Below are 17,699 nucleotides of genomic sequence, written 5' to 3'. Positions count from 1 at the left end.
CTATGGCACATATTCAACCCTTCCTTCTTCATCCATTGGTGGCAACTCATAAAAAAATTATAACTCTAGTCTAACATAGGCCTTCAATTGTGACACATGGAATACATCATCTATCTTGGTAGTCAATGGAAGTAATAGTTGGTATGCAACCTCTCCAACTCTTGTCTCAAAACTTTGTATGGACCATAAAAGCGATGAGCCAATTTGGTATTAGTGTTGCCCTTGAGAGAACTATATCTTAATTTAGGGAGAGTCCCAAGAATACATAATCCCCTTCTTGGAACTCCAATGGCCTTCTATACTTATCTTCATAGTGTTGTATCCTTTCTTATGATCTCTTGATATTGCTCTTGCATTGTTGAAGTAATGCTTGCATCTTTTTTGCTTCTTCTTTTGCATTTGTATTAATACCCTCTTTCTTGATGACCATCATTGGTGCATTGATCTTGTATCCATATATGATTTAAATGGTGGCATGCCAATACTCACATGATGGGTACTATTGTAACCAAACTCAGCAAGAGCCAACCAATCATCCCATGCATGTTGAGTCTCATGGCAATAGTGTCTCAAATAAGTCTCCGCCCACTTATTCACTCTCTCCGTTTGACTATCGGTCTCAGGATGATTAGTGATACTAGGAGTCCACTTTGTTCCCAGGGTCTCAAATAGAGTAATGAGCTCATGAATTTGATATCTCGATCACTAACAATTTGTTGTGGTATACCATGCAATTTGAACACATACCCCACAAATTGCTTTGTAATCATAGATGCGATATACTTGACCTTTTAAAACGGATGAAATGTGTCACCTTTGTTAATCTATCCACACAGCTACATACAAGCTGTCCCATCCCTTCTTTGTATGAGGAAGTCCTCTGATGAAATCCATAGCAATATGAGTCCACTTCCCTTTGGGAATAGCTAAGGGTTGAATTAAACCCCCCTGGCTTATGTGTTGGATCCTTGTTAAGTTGACAAGCCATGCACTTTGACATATATGCGTGTATGTCCTTCCACATCCCTTTCCAATAAAAGCTTTTTCTTATCTTATCATAGGTCTTAAAAAGATCCAAATGCCTTGAAATAAGAGATGAATACATTTCTTTCATCACCTTTTGCTTGTATTCCAACATGGACACAAGATTGACTCTTCCCTTATAGTACAAGAGATCATTATGGGCACAAGATAGACTCTTTCCTTGTAGTACAAGAGACCATTACGAAGCTTAAAAAGGGGCAATTTTTCATGAGAACCATACTGTAATTTCTACACCATTTGTGACACTTTGAATATCCATGATCTAATTCTTATGCACTTTAGAGTTGGCCAATAAAGAGCATGCCCACATTCTAGATAGAGCATCAGCAATGTATGTGATCTCAAAATCATAAGTTCGCAATGTGGTGAACTTCCAACTTTGCTAAGAGATAAATTTGGTTAAGACAGGAAATACCACAACACTCTATAATCACTTCCCAACAAATAAAAGTGATTCTACGTAAAGGTAATGATGTCACTTCTTGACGGCATGTAAGATAGCAACCATGTCTTGATCATAAACATGCATTTGCATTTGTTCTCATTCAGCTTATGGCTCTCATAAGTAATCACACCATGATCTTGGTATAAAACCACCCTAATTCCTTTTCCATTCCAATTTCTTTTTGACATGTAAATGGTTTAGAGAAGTACAGGACAACCAAAACAGGGGCTAAAATGAGCATCCTTTTGAGATCTTCAAAGCTCTTGTTTACTATTGCATCCCAAAAGAAGGTTTCCTTTTTAAGCTTGTCTCGATAAGAGGGGCTGTAATTTTTGAATTCCTCTTAATGAATCTTTTATAGAAAGAAGATAAACCCAAAAATTCTCTTAGTTGAGTGATATTAGTGGGTGTAGGCCACTTCTTCACACATTCAACCTTCTTGGGATCCACCTTAATGTCCCTCTTTGCTCACAATGTGGCTAACAATGTGGCTAAGATACTCCACTTCTTGAGCCATAAACCGAGTACATTTTCTCTCTTTTGCATACAAGTGGTTATTCCTCAACATCTCAAGCACTTCTCTCACATGCATCAAATGCTTATCCCCATTCTTGCTATAGATGAGCGAAGAACACCAATACAAATTTGAAGAGAGAAGGTTGTAGTACTTTGTTCATCAATGCTTCGGGCGCATTGCACACAACTTAAATGGAATTACCATAAAATGAAATAGCCCTCTTTCCATTGTAAAAGCTTTTTTAAACTCATTACCTTCCTTCATTCTAATTTAATGGTACCCTGATCTTAAATCAATCTTAGAGAAGTATGTGGAAACCTTAAGTTCATCTCAAGAAGATTATCCACATGAGGTATTGGAAATTTATTCTTGATCTTATTGAGATCACAATAGTCAATACACATATGAAAAGTTTCATCTTTCTTCTTCACCAAAAGTACGAGTGAAGCAAATGTTGACTTGTTCAATCTATCCCGTATCCAACAATTGTTTGATTTGCCTTTTTAAATTTATCCTTTTCCACCTTAGAGAGCCTATGTGGGGGCTGGTAATTGCTTTTGCATTTGGTTTAAGCTTTATACCATGATCAACATCTCTCTTTTGTAGTAGTAAACTCTTGGCATTTGAAACACATCTTTGTTCTCATCTAAGATGTTAACTATACTCTCATGCATTACTTTCTTTTATCCATCCATGACCTCTGTCAAATTAGATGAGTAAAATCCCTTTAATGTAACACTTTGTTCTCCATGCATAAAGCTCATGAACCCTTGCTACAAATTCATGTTGAAAGTCCCAAGTGTGGACAACCAATTGTAACCAAACACAATGTCTATTGGGGCCCCATGTCCCAACACTAGTAAATCAACTTTGCATGTGTATTAATTAGTGATAATGGCATCATCCACATCATTGCAAACCATTGTACAATCCTTCTTCCATTTTCCATTTAAACCATATACAAAGAAGAAGGATGCAACTTGAGATTATATAGTGACTTTTGATTTCACAAAGCTGTGCATGCTACCACTATCCACCAATATACGTGCCACTCTTCCATTTACGAAAGCTTTAAAGTCTTAAGGTATTTGTCTCTTTTTGCAACCGGCCTATCCATCATAAGAGAGTGAACACAAGGTAGCATTATGCCTTGATGAATCCGTAACAAACACAATAGTGGGTAATCCATCATCATAATCCCCATCATGAATACCACTGGGATTAAAAAGAATCTGGAGCCCCACTAATCTCATGGTCATGATTATCATCCTTATGCTCATTGCAATCCACCAAATTTTCAGCACCATGCTCAAGTCCTTCATCATCTTGTTCTGTGAGAATCATGCTCAAAGATAACTTCTTTGCCTTGCATGCTTTTTAGTGATCCTTGCTTTATTTCTCCCCATATTTGAAACATGAGCCTTTTCTCTTGAGCTCATTAATGCGATTCTCATTAATCACATTGCTCTTGGTTAAACCACTTAAAGGCTTCCCATCACCATTCGAACCCCTAGAAGAACTATTCTTAAATCTAAAATTTGGTTTTGCACATGAACTTTGACCAGATAATGTGACTTTGCCTTGATCTTGAAATCGGTCTTCGAACCTTTGGCTAATGCAGTTTGAGCTTTAGTTTTAGTGTGTAAATACCTTGGCATTTGGCTAACACATCACATACTTGAACCTCTCAACCCTTTTTCACTAAGCAATGCAAGATGAGATGTGCTCTTTAAGAGCATTGTACATCATGAGTGCCATAAGTTCACCAAGAATGCAATGAGTATTTTTTAAATCTCGCAAGGAGATCAAGGTTTGAATAATCCTTATCACCACTAACCCTTTACACCACCACAAAGGTTTTCAAGGATTATCACAATACCAAAAAAACCACCAATCACGAAGGTTGAAAAACCTTATGAAATGAAACTTTCACTCTCACCAAAAAATGAGGAGAGATTTTTGCAATTAGCGGAGCTTAGATTCTACCATGATTTCTGCACCAAATCATGGATGGTTTACTTCAAAGAAGATCGCCTCCAGTTGCGCGCCAGCGGGTTAAATCAACTAATGGAGTTGATTAACCTCTTAATCCACTTCGGTTAAGCTCACCAAAAAACTTCCTTTACTTTGTAGTCTGTAGTTCTAGACTTGCATAGTCTGCATAAACTACGCCCGATTTCGAGAAAGTCTACTGATGGATGCCGATGCCATGAACTGAGCAATGAATGCCCTCTAGTAATGCACTAAATTAATGACACATTAGCCACAAAATTAAATGATTTCTTGCAAACTAATCTCTTAAGACACTGTCTGTGTTGTTGGCACTGATTTTTGAGTATTACTAGTATTGCATGCATGGTATGTTTTTTTCGCAATTCTTGCCGCGCTTTTTGGGACACATCACCGTGGTTTCCTAGACACGTATGTACCTTTTGGGTGCGATTTTCGAGACAGCCATTGGGGTTGGACTAGTATACATAGAGTATGATGCTTTTTGACACTACACAAATGGCTCCATGTGCTCCTTCTTCAATAGGCTCTCCTTCTTCACCAGGCTCTCCATCTTTAGGAGGCTCCCTATGCTAGCTTACCCTTCCAAGCTAAGGTTTTGCTCAATAGAGAAATAGGTAAACAGACTTCTCTTTATCACTCGTTTTCTTCTTAAGTCTTTGGCAAACAAGTAGCCTCCAAATGCGATTAGCGTGTTTCAGGACACCATTAGCGTGTCCTTATCGCTTTAGATGGCTATTGTCAGAATTAAGTAGCCCACGAAATGTGATTTCAGTACCTCCCCAATCTTGTCATCCCCCCAAATTGCTTTTGAGGACTATTAGCTTTTAGAGTCATTTTTCTTATGGTTCTTTCTGGAGTTTGGTCATGGCAAGAACAACGTCAATTGCTAGGAAGAGTGCAGAGGGTCCTCCTATTTTGCAAACGTTGCTACAGCTAGAGCTTCACATCCAAGGAAGGGAAAGTCAATGCACATATTGAACCAAGCAAAGAAAAGAAGATTTACTCAAAACGTAAGTGTTCTAAGGCAAATAAGACAAGCTCAAAAGGCTATCGGGTTTGCAATTCCTAAGGCACCGTTTCAGAGACTTCTAAGATAGATTTGTGATCAATGGTCACTTGGAATGAGGTGGCAGAGGAGTGTAGTCTACACCCTCCAAGAAGTAGCAGAAGATTTCCTTATAGAATTCTTTCAAGACACTATGTTAATAGCTGCACAGGCATATGGGTTGACAATCGTGCACAAGGACATGAAGACATTGAATAGGGTACGTTGGAGATATGACAAGCTTCTTCATCGTGTGGAATAGGTGGACATCAAGAAGAGAGATATTCTCCTAGTACCACCATCAAAATAAAGTCAAAGGAAGGTGGTAGAAGTGACACATGATAAAAACACAAGGGGGAAAGCACTTTATGAAGAAGAATCTATGAAGAAACAAAGAGATACTGAAGGTAATATATTGGCTTAAGAGATTGACCTTCAAGATATCAAAAATTTGCAAAGATTATCAAACCTTGGGGATAGTGTGAATATTGTTTTATAGATAAGATTAATGTTGAAATGATGATTGCACTTAGTAAAAGATTGTTTGAAGATCTTGAGAAAAAGTACAACTGAACTCTCTGACATAATAATTCTTATGGGTTTACGGTAATTTTCTTAATATCTCATTTTGTAGTTCCATGTTATGGACTATCTTTGGGAGCATTGTCAAATTAGTTTTGCTATTTGTAATATTTTTAGGTGTCGATGACTTGAACATCACATATGACAATGAAGAAGTGATCCAGTAGACAATGGATCCGCTGAGCCGTGGGTTTGAGATGATAGACTTGGGTCTTATGTATTTCTTTTTAGGGATTGAGATCTAGTAGGAGTCTGGTAAGATCTTCAACAGAAGTATTCTTGGGGGATTCTCATAGCATGGGATGATCGATTGCAAACTTGTGTCAATACCTATGGAGGTGAATGTGAGGCTTTCTATATAAGATTCTTCACCATTAGTAGACATTAGGAAGTACATGAAGCTAGTAAGGAGTTTAATTTTTATCACTAACACTAGACTTGATATCAGCTTCAAATTTGGAGAGTCATTAGAAGTAAGGGATGCAAGTACTTAGAAAGACTCATGAGAACGACATCACTTATAGTGAATGTGACACTCTTATGGGTTATTGTGATTCAAATTAGGTAGGATATTGTGATTATAGGAAATCAAATTTTGGATATTGTTTTTTGCTTAGTGGTCCCGATGGACCAGCAAGAAGTAGAATATAATGGCACTTTCTTCTACATAAGCTGAGTGCAAGGTACCTTGTTTTGCTACTTGTGAAGCAATATGGATGAGGAGGATTTTAGTGGACATGGGAGTTCAAATTAGTGGGGCTACAGCCTTGCAATGCGTGAGAGCTGATTGAGGATGAGATAGTCAAGCTAGAGTACTGTTTTACGGGAACCAGAACTATGCCAACATCTTCACTAACGCTCTTGGGAAGGACCACCTCACTTGGCATCTTTATCGACTTGGCGTTGGGCCAAGAACATAATTCGTCTTTGAGCAGACATTGAGGGGGGGTGTTAGTATACACTCAATGCTTACCTCTCAGCATGTATCACATCTAAGTTTAATACACATTTGTAAAGGCCCACATTATGAGAAAAGCCCATTGGTGCATATGTCTTTGGTGGGCACTTTGGCTTAGATGTCGATGGGGTCATTATTGTGACCATTAATGGTTAGGAGATGGTTAGGGATTTGAGTGTTAGTTGGGGGGTCCAGGGGTGGAAGCCCTTGGCTTGACAGTATAGGTTCATTATTAGTGGGTGATGGTGGTTGATTAGTTGTGTTTTGAGGGTGGTGCCTATGTCTATGTTGTGTAACTGCTCGTGTTGCTACCACACACCACCTGCACCACTATATATAGACAAGTATCCACACCCTCTACACTTAGTACATGATCCATCAAGAGTCTATCTACATCGCCATCTAAGCTCTACTTGAGAGCGTATGGGTGGACATCACCATCACATTGTACCTATCTTAGAATTTTAAATTTTCTCCATTCTCTATCTATTGCATTGTCTATTATACTTTGTTTTTCTATCTATCTTTTTGTTGTGCTATATTTGTATATTTGAAGCTTGCATGATGTGTCAACATTACTAGAAACCTTTTCCAAGGCGGTGTGCATGATGTGTCAACAACACTAAAAACCTTTTTTGCTGGGGTAACTTGTCTTCAACTTACACACATTGTTCTTTGTGGAAAGATGAGTAGTTGAAATAATGAGATGAGGGGAAAATAGAGATCACAAGCTCTTGCACACACATGAATTAAACTCATGAACCAAACAATGGGATTAGGAGGGACATTAGGACTTGTTTGGGGTCTTCTTGGGCCCTTTTATTTGGACACTTAGTGAAATGCTTAAAATGCTAATCAAGCTTTGACAAGCTAGTGGCCTAGGCCTGAAAATGCATTTTTCCTTTTCTACAAAAAAGAAAATAGGCCAAAAGGTGATCTAATCATTAGATCTTCTGTCGTTGGGAAGGAATATGGGCCTAACTGCCTTTTTGTCTTGTAGTGAAGTACCTTTCACAAAGAATGTTTGAAATTTTTTGTCACTTTGTTCCCTCCCTTTTTGGAGGTGCTGCAGATCCCATTCTCTCTCTACACTCTCTCTCTAAAACGAGTTTAGGGTGTTTTACTTGGGTAAGGGCTTATTTTTCTCTCTCTAGGAGCCATGGCCTGCAGATCTGGACCTCCTACTCCATCATCCTCTCCACCAGCTCTCATGGAAGAGCTCACCATCCCCTCTTGTGAAGGTACAGATCTACACATCCTTGCAAGATGAAGCTCTCCATCTCCATCACTAGCAAGCTCTCCATATCTATCTCCTCAAGGCCTCCATTTCCATCTCTGTATCCATCTGCATCTCCTCCACCTCCACCTCCACCTCCATCACCACCTCCATCTTCATCTCCTCCCTCTCCATCATCTCCATCACCATCCACATTTCCATCTCTGTATCCATCTACATCTCCTCCATCTCCATTTTCTAGGTACAATGGCTCTACGGGACATCACCAACAAGCAATCAAAGTTTCGCTTGCACGTGGACTTAGACGAGGAGTATGCCACAATCCGAAGTAATCGAACGAAGGGATGTATTCCTGCTAAGGTGCTACGACTTCAAGGTGCAAAAGCCATTGATCTTTGGACCGATGGAAGTATTTATCCCCTTGATTCATAGACTGGTGCACCTCCCCCTTTTCGTAATATCACGCAAGTCATACGCTTCTTGGGTGATGGTTATAATGGTTTCTTAGGGTACTGTTAGAGGCTCTATTCTTTGTACTTGGAGGAACTCTCAAATCAAAATCACCTCAGGAAGCTTCTAGAATTATGCAAGGCAGAAAAGGAAGAATGTGCGTCAACTTTCATGGCCACAAAGGAACATATGCTGGCTCGAGTCAAGGATCTAGAGAAGGAGGATGCAGAGCAGAAGATGAAGCTTGATGAAGGTGTGGAAAGCAGGGATCGAGTTATAGAGAACTATCTCCGTCTTCGAAACTCAACTCGGAACCTTCGCCGACGTGTCGATCATTTCACTCACCTCCCCATGGGATATAATGCAAGGCAGCGAAAGCGCAAGCCTCTGAGTCTTCTTTCCAAAGATGGGGGGGCTCGAGCGACGTGTGTGTCGAACAAGGTAATCACAGCTTCAAAACTAGCATTACATTCTTTTTTCATATAGTTATGTCATTGACTCTGTACTATGTGATGTCCAGGGAATGTGCTAAAGCAATATTAGGTTGTTCCAATACTGAGGAGTCTATCCTTGAGCACTGCCACCTTGTAGTTGGCTGGCATCGCTGGTATGCCATCATCTGGAACAAACAGGTTGAGTTTGTCAACACTGTTGTTTAGGATGTCTGAATTTTGTAAGACACGACATCAACTACAGAGGTTGAGGACTATAGGATGCAAGGGATAGAAGAAGATGTCTTGGCGGGTTAGTTAATATAAGATCCCCCCTCCAAATGCCCATAATGATTGTTGGGTCAGCATCTCTTTTAGTATTTTGTTTAATAAGGGTTAGTTCTCCTAGGCCTATATCTTAAGCTAAATTAATGTCATATCAAAGTAATGAGAGTGTTAGTGTCGATAAAAACAAAGTAAGAGTTTGAGGGGGGGCTCGAGGAGGTATTGGCAATTGTCCCAATTCCGAGGACGCTCAAGGATGGTACGTAGATCATCGGTGGGCTCCGGTCGTTGACTCCTTTCTTGTGCGGCCAATTGGCGAGCCAGATCCTACATGCAGATATTAGCATTTTGCTGAGCTGGTTGGAAATGGTAGTCTCCCTGACCATTCTCTCACAGCATCCAGTTCCTCAAATCTTCTTGTTGTCACCTCCTGTGCTCTTCTGGCAGTAGCTTCTCTTTGATGGGCCTCAGTAATTTGATTTAATTGTTGTGCTGCCAGTCTTTGTGTATCCTATAATTGTGATTCCAGTTGTGATATTGTTTCTTGTCTTCTTTGTGCCTCTGCTTGGTTGGTGACGATTGTCTCATTGAGGGCCTTGATTTTTTTCCCATGTGCTTTGTTAGCCTACTCTCTTTCCTGTTGCAATCCTTGCACTCTTTCTTGTTCTTCTTTGAGGTGGGTTGTGAGGAGCTCTATTTGTTGTCGAAGCATATCCTCATTATGCTTTGCGCCATCTTGGTACTCTTGCATTTCCCTAGCATGCTTAGTTGTGAGGCTCTGTGTTTGTGCTATCTCTTTTTGTAGCTGCTCCTTTGTTTGCTCTAGCCTTGCATTCAAGTCAGCATTTTCATCGATTTTCTGTACAATGGTTTGACTTAAAACTATCTTATTGCTTTCCAAGGCACTGTATCTATTTTCCTGTTCTTTTGTAGCCTTTAAACTCTTCATGATGACTTCTTTATGAGTTTCTTCTGCTGCCACCAAATTTCCTTTTACGCTTTGTATTCGTGCATTGGCCTCTTCCAGCTGCTTCCATAGGTTGGCGTTCCTATCATGTAGCATGTGTGTTGTCAATAAATGGCAACACCACACCTTTTGTTCCTGTTATGTAGCATGTGTGTTGGCGTTCCTGTCATGTAGCATGTGTGTTGTCAATAAATGGCAACACCACACCTTTTGTTCCTATTCCTAGTTGGTACTACTGGCAACTCATATTTCTATAAGGGGATCATGGAGTAGTGCGTTTAAGCCTTCCAATGTATCCTAGATGAATTGCGCTGAGAATCCACATCCTTGAAAGATCCAAGTTGCGACAGTGGCTTATTATCATTTGGAACCTTCTTTGTTTGCTTGGATTGGAAGTATCTAGGGAGTGTGGGTGCTTACTAGATTCTGTTGGATCCTCCAATTCTTGTGTTTCCACTGGTGCTTCTTCGATTATTGGTTCTTCCAAGGCATGGTCCTTTGGTGTTTGTTCTTCAGCTCCCTCTATTGGTGTATCCGCTAGTCGTGAATCTTTGAGCGGGGAGAGGTCCTTGAAGATAAGTTGTGTAGGGCTCGTTGGAGGGGAGAGCTGCTGTTGTTGTTCCTGGACAGTTGGGCTTTGTAGCTTTTCTTGGAGGGCCTCTTGGTATGTTTTGATCTCAGATTCCGCTGTCGCTTCCAATTGTTGAGATTCTGTGGTGACTAGTTGAGATTCTGTTGTGACATCTACTAGTAGCCCTCTCATTTGCTTGTATGTCTTCTTCTTTCGGTGCTTCTTGATTTTCTTTATGAGCTCCTTTGTTTCCATTAACACTCCATGCCCCTCTTCCATCCTTCCAGCAACTTCTGTAGGTTGGGCAGGGATGAGCTAGCTGCAACAAGCTGTCCTCTGGTTCTGGCTCTTTTAATGACCTCTGTGCCACATGGCTAAGTATTTGAGTTAAGAGGTACAGGTTATTGATCTTTGATTGATGGGCTTTTAGGTAATTCTCCATCTCCTTATGCATGTAAAATGCCCAGTCCTCCTCCTCCTCTTCATCAAGCTTTCGCTATCCTGTTTAGGCCCACCCTGTTGTACCTGTCCCCACCACCGGCTTTATCTGCATCATTAATGACATTGCTCTGCAGGCTTTTTCGGTGGCTTTATCTCTCTGATGTTTTCGTATTCCATACCATTGGAGTTATAGGAATCTCTCCTTAGAATCTCCTTGATTGGTATTGTATCGAGGGTGTGCGTGTGGGCTCTCACTACAACGGGGAGCTGTAAAGCTTCTCTAATGAGGTCTTATGTAATAAGAAGCTCTTCAATAGCGCCATCCACATTTGTAATCTTGCCTCTTTTTGTCTGCTTGTCGTATGTTATGAGGTATTTGACACAGAGATCGGTGTCGATTACTCGGGGTAGCACTTTAGCCATTCTGCCTAGGCCGACTTTGTCCAGCTTAGCTTTCACTTCGGCATCCTCTAATAAGTGGAGGCACTCCTTGCTGTGGCATTGAAGAGTGACCTTGCCATGTGGTGTGGTGACCTCCTTCCTAATGAGTGTGCCTTAGAAGGACTGGGCGTAAGGGCCAAAGAAGTTAGTCTTCAACTTCTTGGCACTTTGGGACCCTGTAGCACTACTGGCTTGTGTTGTAGAGGGTTGCTCTCGGGATTCGGATTCTGAAACAGACATCTATAGAGGGTTGCTCTCGGGTCAATCGAATGACTGGTGGAAGCTACCTTTTTCTTTAATTTTTTTTCTTTTTTTTTTGGGTTAATTAGTGTTAGTATATGACACAGGACGTGCAAGAGTAGTCGTGAATGAGGAAGGCGTGAATTAGCAGACGTGAAGTTAGGGACGTGAAAGTCTTCACGTGAGTTAGCAGACGTGAAAGTCTTGATGTGAAAGTCTTGACATGAAAATCTTGACGTGAAGGTCGAAGATGTAAAGTCTTGATGTGAGTTAGCAGATGTTAAAGTCTTAACATGAAGTTCGAAGACGTGAAAGTCTTGACATGAAGGTCGAAGACGTGAGTTAGCAGGCGTGAAGGTCGAAGACGTGAAAGTCTTGATGTGAGTTAGCAAATGTGAAAGTCTTGACATCGTGAAGTTCGATGACGTGAAGGTCGAAGATGTGAAAGTCTTGCCGTGAGTTAGCAGATGTGAAAGTATTGACGTGAAGGTCAAAGACATGAAAGTCTTGACGTGAGTTAGCAGACGTGAAAGTCTTGACGTGAAGGTCGAAGACGTGAAAGTCTTGACGTGAATCCGCAGTCTCGTGAGACTGCGGACGTTGATGGCACGGAAGCGGTAAAGCTATTTACGCCCTTATAGCATGCCACACTTCCACACATGCATGTAAACACACCAGAACACCAGTCCCAAAAGCATGAACAAGACTTATATTTCAGATCTGGCTGTCACAACTTGTACTCAAATCAACAAAGAAACAAAGAATTCTTTGACATCACTAAACACTAGCCCCACAGCTAATCAAAAGAATTTACAACTTTGGCTTGAATCCCCATAAGAGGTAGAAAACCACAAAATACCACACACAAAAAAACTAGCTCACTGCCAGTCCTCAAGACAAAACCCAGTCACACGAGTGATTCCTTTGCACTATCAGGCTTTATTCCCTCACTCTTTGCTTCAGCTCTACCAGCTGCAGCAACTTACTTCACTGTCAGTCTCACCAGCCTCTCTGTAAAACTATCCCCTTGGCAGCTTCTCTGCAATCGTGAGCTCCCCAAAACCCAACACCAACACCAGCCCAATATCCAGCCCAATACGGCTTCCACGTCACTTCAGACCTGCAGCAGCTGACCCCTTTGGCGCCTTCTTCTTGCACGCTCTCCTCTGCACCTCTACGGCCAGCTCTACAAGGTGTTTTTTCTGGACCCCGGCACCCCAGACTATATCCACCAACCCGTCAACAGCAAGGCGGCCTTCTTCTCTTATATTTCACCACACTTCTGCTCTCCCCTCAGCCCACACGTTGGCGCCAGCCAATCCTCACTTCGGCCTCCACACTGCTCTTCACCACTGCGCTTCTGCGCCAACTTCATCCCTTTCTGCAACAAGTCGCCAGCCTGTCAACTGTGCACGCCCTCCACACCAACACCGCTCTTCACTCACACGTTGGCATCCCCACAACTGGCGCCTTCACACTGCTTCACTGCACTTCACAAGAACTTCCACAAATCTGCGCCAGCCAATCCTCACTTCGTCGCTAGTAGTTGCACCAGTCACCAACCAGCCCACTCCATCCTTTTTCTCTCCTCGGTGCCCACGGCGGTCTCCAGTTACCACTAACCCCACGCTTCTTTAGTCGCCAACTGTTGCGCCTACCACCTACTCTCTCCGCAGCGCCACAGCAAATACAAACAGAAAAAACGTCAGCACTTCCCTTGTCTTCTTCTTGCAGCTGCGCCCAGCGTTTTTACTCTCTCCTGCAGCTACATTAGAGAGCTCTTCGAACAACGCCGCCTCCCCTCCTTTTCGTTTGCAGCTGCGTTGACTTGCCGGCTCTGCTCACCTCTGCGCCTATAGTAGCTGCAGCTACGCCTGCTTCAGACCCACACGGTGGACATACCAGCAGAGCCACGCTCCTCTCTAAGCGTCTGTGGCTGCAGCCAGCCACCCAAACACAAAGGGCTCCACACCTCTGCATTCCACGAGACCCCCTCTACAAGGCTCCACTCTCTGCTCTCGGCCTTCAGTAGTCTCTCACACCAGCGGCCCTCTCCTCTTCAATCCAGTTGCGCCGACCAGCTTCCAGAAGCATGCGTTGGCAGCCCCTCATACCTCCACGCAACTTACCTCCTATGGCCACGTTCACTATTTATTTATTTTATTTTTGAAAAAGAAAGGCCACCATGTACTTTTTTCACACCATGCCCATATCTACATTGGGCATCAATCATTAAAAAACTCCATGCTTTCCACACTCCTCTTTCTCAAGGTAACACCGGCCCTCTCAGTGTTCAATGCCCACGCCTCCATACACATTCCAAATACAGCATACGAGTGCCCACTTACTTTTTGAGGACGCGCACACAATCAAAGCCATCGAGCAGCTGATATCATCCTCAGTTGACCTCTCATCGGACAGGCCTGTACATGCTCACATCAATACATTTACATCTGTACACCTGACAATGCTCTCAAAAGCAAAACTTCACACACGCCATGTACATGTATGTACACATTTCAACTCCTTTTTTGTCTACACATATTTAGCAACCCCCTACTTCTGCTGAGACATTCATGTCCAGCAGCTGTACAAACAGGGATGAAATACTCAGATTTTCTTCTGTACCTTCTACATCTTCCTGACATGCATCATAAGCTTCCTGATCTTCTTCTTTCACGGCTAACATCAATCGAGCAAAATATTTCTTCAGTCGTAGACCATTCACTCTCCTTTTATGCTTCTTTCCATCCAAATCAGCAAGCTGATAACTCCCATTATCAAATTTTCTCTCAACTTTATACGGACCCTCCCACTTTGTCTGGAATGCAGTATGAAAAGTGGTATCCAGCTTGCTATTATACCTGAGAACCAGATCACCCTCTTCAATTTCTTTCTGCTCCACCTTCTCATTCTCTCTCTCTTGTCTTTTCAATTGCATAGCCGCATAGTGATCAAATGCTAGCTCTCTGTCCAGCTGAACTATTTGCAAAGCCAGTAACCTTTCTCTGTAACAATTAATAGGCTCATGCCCTTCTTCAATCAAAAACTTCAAAGCTGGAATTTCCACATCAATAGGTATGAGTGCTTCTTTCCCATAAACTAAATGAAAGGGTGAGAATTGTGTACCAGATTTTACTGCAACCCTGTATGCCCATAATACACGATTCATCTCTATATCCCAATTCTTGATATGGCCTTCTGTGCGCTTTTGCCGCACAGGTCGTAGCTGGGGACTTACCGAACACCGTATGCGAGCCACGAATGGCTGCAAGCATACAACCAGGAAGGCAAGCTCAAAACAGAATGCAAAAGGTGTGTCACTCACCGCTTAACTGCCGCCTTGAAGGATTCCCGCGTCGCAGCCGTGAAGGAGGAGCCGCCGTCGCCGCTCTACCGCCTCTCCGCCGCCTCGCCGTGCCGCTACACAGTGCGCTCGATCGCTCTCACTCTCTCTCTCTCTCTCTCTCACACATGCAGGAGAAGGAAAACAAGGAGATAAGGCAAGAGCACTCTTCTATTCACAACACATGAGAATGAGGATTTTAGGGTTACATTTGACTCATATAGGTGACTTGGCCGTTCACACTTGGGCGCCCATACATGGCCGGCCGACCCTAACCCTTATCCTACTGATATCCAAGGTGCGCCTCTCATCGGCGATCACCCAATCCCTTCATCCTTAACATATGGTACCGACAAGCCCGGCCCATGACTCAGAATATTTAAATTAATGATGTAAAACATAGTATGTGTCCGTCATGGGTTAACATGCCCCCCTTCCTGATGTAGATTCCGTCCTCGGAAGCTATGGTATGGTAAGCTCGAGAGGGTTGTTGTTGTTGACCGTCTGCAAAACAGGGAAGTAGAGTGAAAGTATGCTGGAATTCAAAAGATATAAAGTGTATAAATTCAAGCATGTTAGACCACAATGGATGTTGTTAGGAGAACTTAGTTTAAGGGTCACATGAATGAGCTAGTGTAGCAAATTAACAGGAGTTTAAAATTATTGAAAGTAAATCCAGAGTAAGCAAGGTGTCAAAGGTTAATCAAGGTTTATAACTGGCGTAAGTCAAGGTAAATAACCAAGCTTAATAAATAAACAGATGACCACACTGTGTCTACTCTAAGAACAAGTTAATACCACGAGTCTAGGGACACAAGAAACATTAGAGTTACAGGAGCCTTTTGCCTTTTTTTTTTTTTAAATGCACGTGACAATTTTTACACAATGGCGACCTTCCTAAGGCAAAACTAACATCGATCCTGGTACCATGTTTAACACAAGGCATTATCCAGGAATCTATTAGCTCACTTTAGGCAAGGCTACCCCCTACCAACCAAGGCATCGGTTTGGAGTAGAATACTCCTCGCCTACCAAGTGTCAATAAGGCGATAGGCCAACATTGAAGCACATCATAGACTTGTATTGTTATTTATTGTAGGCTTGTTTTTTTTTAAATCTATTTCTTTTGATCCTCGCTCCTGAACTATATTTTGTCTTGCATCTTTTCGACAAAGGGGTAATAGCTATGTCCTAGAGGTCAACACACACATGGCCAGGTGTCAAACATTAAGATGGTTTTACCCTAGACCTAAGACAATCGTATTCCAAGGTTAACTAAAGACGTCATGCTGCCTAGGAATATTTCCAATAAAGTTAAGCTCATTAATGATTTACACTAGCATGCAAGTAACTTCAAAAACTAAGTAGTACATTGACAATTTCCATGTGGTCATGCATTATAGTTTATGCAATTGATTGAACAGTAAAAACGAAAGAGAGTGGGTATGGAAGAATTACACCTGTAATTGGAGATCTCCTTGATTTGACGAGACAGCTTGCAATTTGATGTAGATATATTTTGATGAACGTTGCGGCAGTCTCTGGACTTGGAAGCGAACCCACCTCAAACTTTTTAACCTGTACAATCAACTAACAAGCACTATACCTCGAGAGGCACATCAGTGTGAAAATTTCAAGACTTGTTTAAGGAATCTGAACTAGAAAAAACTTGGAAACGCTAACCTACCTACCAGTCACACCACACTACTACTGAGGATACGGTAAGAGGATGTTGTAGAGTCCTGGCTCTAGCCCTAAGGCTAAGCCTCTATCCGCATCATCCAAACAAATAAAGTCAACCTCAGTAGTGCCATGAGTTTCATCCGTCCATTCATCATTGTCAGATATTTCCTTTTCATTTTCCCATCCACATAAACTCATCAAAAATGTAACCATGCGAGGATAGTCATCTTGTGGAAAAGGAAAGCATTGGGCTAACGGGGATATGTCCTCTACGGAGTAGGGGTCAGTCATGGTCAATCTCAAATTGGATGAATGTCAGGTTGTAAAGGGCCAAAGGGTGGAACGTACAAGTCTGACGCTCATGAGCAGGGCATTGAAGCGAAAGAGCTTAGACGACGAAGATGAAACAGGTGATGCGGAGAATAACTTGCACACAAAGCGACGCAAGCAAGATTACTTTGGAGTGCAGTCTGAGAAGAACATATGGTGGCAGGCGGCATAGACCCTTCCGCACGAGGACCATGACAGTCTGAGGTGGTACTTCACCCGTACAGGTATTCAAGGAGTGATACACAGGCAATCAAATGGTGAAGTCTTGCATGTGCCTGGCACTGGTGACTTTGAAATAGAGTGGCACCTTGGTGGTGATCTCAAGACCCTCAAATGCATGTTGGGAACTAAAAGCATTGCTAACACTTTGTTTCCATGCATCTTTTGTCGTCATCCAAGGATGCCAAGTGTCGCAGTGGGGAAGGCCAAACAAGCAACCAAGGTGAAAGGTCGTAAGCAGGCAAGTGCAAAGGGCTCAAATCAATTACAAAAAGGGAAGGGTATGCACGTCTGGCTCAATGGAATTATGAGCTGCAATCAAAGCAAGGCACCATCTCGCGCAGATGAGGATGCTACTTGGAACCCTATTCTTTCAATTCCACTGTCGCGAGTACATGTGTGTACCTTGCATGCAAGACTTAGAATTCTGGACAAATTGTTGATGCTCCACATC

Source organism: Cibotium barometz, chromosome 25, assembly GCF_041138505.1.
Source record: "Cibotium barometz isolate CiBa-2024 chromosome 25, ASM4113850v1, whole genome shotgun sequence".
NCBI classification, from domain to species: Eukaryota; Viridiplantae; Streptophyta; class Polypodiopsida; order Cyatheales; family Cibotiaceae; genus Cibotium; species Cibotium barometz.
Note: the sequence above shows the minus strand (reverse complement) of the source record.